This window comes from Microtus ochrogaster, chromosome 7, assembly GCF_000317375.1.
Source record: "Microtus ochrogaster isolate Prairie Vole_2 chromosome 7, MicOch1.0, whole genome shotgun sequence".
Classification (NCBI taxonomy): Eukaryota; Metazoa; Chordata; class Mammalia; order Rodentia; family Cricetidae; genus Microtus; species Microtus ochrogaster.
Window position 1 is genome coordinate 26,895,363 of NC_022014.1, and position 1,954 is coordinate 26,897,316.

General features: G+C 44.3%; 1 non-coding gene across 1 annotated transcript; it reads right to left on the reverse strand.

Moving 5' to 3' along the window:
* Positions 1–1,511: 1,511 nt before the first annotated feature.
* On the reverse strand, positions 1,512–1,636 carry LOC113456401. The gene has a single exon (XR_003377223.1). It is a non-coding gene; the product is annotated as a U6atac minor spliceosomal RNA (small nuclear RNA).
* Positions 1,637–1,954: the final 318 nt, after the last annotated feature.

The window sequence follows — 1,954 nt, forward strand, 5'->3', positions numbered from 1 at the left end:
GAATATGGCCAGGAGTGGCATAGCTGAGTCTTACGAAAGTTCTCTCTCTAGATTGTTTTTATGGACCTTGATGCTGATTTCTGTAGTGTTGGCACAGGCTTAAACTCCCGCCAACAGTGAGTAAGGGCTCCCCTTTCTCCACATCTTTTGCTGCTTTGGTTGTCATTGTTTTCTTGCTGACAGTCATCCTGTCTGGGGCAAGGAGGATTCTCAAGGCAGTTTTAGTTATTATTTTCCTAACGGCCCGAGGACGCGAAACACATTTTCAGTAGTTATGGGTCTCTCAGGGATCATTTTTGGGGAAGATGTATCCTTTTTGTCAACTTGTTTGCTAATGGGATGATCCTGAGATTAACTTTTTGCTGAGCCCTGCCACCGACATTCCTCAAGTTGCCCGCAGAGGGCACTGTTGCTTGTTGGAGTTTTGGACCTCCAAGAAGCCTGGATTATCACTGCTCAGTTGATTTAATCTTTTAACCATTTTTTTTACAACGTATTTCCTACTTTATGGTTAGAGAATTTGAGGGTAACATGTCCAGAGCTAGGGTTTACAGCAGATGGGTTCTCTGGCTCCAGACCTGGCTGCCATTCCTGGTGTTCCCTCCTCTCACAGCTAGACCTGTGGGATTTCCCCTCCCAAACATTTCCCCTCTGTGTGGTGACTTAAAAAACAAACAAAACAAAACAAAACAAACAAACAAAACGACAAGACTCTAAGTAACAGTTCCTCTTTTGTTTCCCTGGCTGTCCCTTTCCTCTGACACAGGGTCACTGTTGCCAGTCTGTGTTACTGGTGAGAATGACAGTCAGGGGTCCCCTCAGAGACCCTCTCAGAGATTTGTGTCCTGTCTCCACATCTGGGGCCAGCATAGGATGGAGGCTAAAACCATGGGACAGTCAAACAAAGCGGGGTTCCTAACCAGGTCTGAACATTTCCTAGCTGCATGGCTGTTCACATATACAACCACACACACACACACACACACACACACACACAATACATACACACACATAGAAACACACATACACAACCACACACACATACACAACCACACACACACACACTACATACACACACATAGAAACACACACACAACCACACACACACAGTTTTAAGTCTAGATTTTGCAGATGAAAGGACATGACAGGTGATGTTTGTCTGACTTCTTTTGCTTAAATAGTGACCTCTAGTTCCATCCATTTTCTTGAAAATGTCATGATTTCATTTTTCTTAGCAGCTGAATAAAATTCCACCATGCACACAGGCCACCTTATCTCTACCCAGTCATCTGCCGGGGCACATCTGGGTGGGTTTCATGTTTTGAATGAGCAGCACTGAACACAAATGGTGTGTTGTGTCGTATGTGTTTACCCAGTGGCATAGCTGGGCCATACTGTAGTTCTATTTTTTTTCCTTTTTAAAAACATGTATTTATTTAAGGTGGGAGAGGGGATTTGCCACAGCACATGGGGAGGTCAGGACAACTTGCAGGAGTTGCTTCCCTCCTTCCAAAAGACAATGGTTACCTGCTGCAGAGCAGTTGGCAATGCCTTAACCATATGCATATTACTAGGCCAAGGGCGTCTTCCATCCTTGTCAAGGGGTGTGCTGATCTTCTCTCCTTTCAAACAACACACGTTTTTAGTCCCCCTGAAACTTCCATAATGGTTACACAAATTTACATTACAATCAACTGTGTGATTTTTACATAATTTGTTTAGCGTCTCTGAGCTTCTGTTTCTTCATCTGTACATTAGGGTCCATAATCTTTGAGATCTCACTGAGGTACCTTGATAGGCCAACCATTGTGGTACACAGCATCTGCTCTGTTAAAGTGACTTTTATGCACAATACCTGGGCTTACCTGTGAGCTCACCCTGCCACCCCTAGCATCCCTAGTCTTCTGTCTTCTCAGGTTCTCTAGACTCAGATGAGAGTGAATATTGCAGCTTC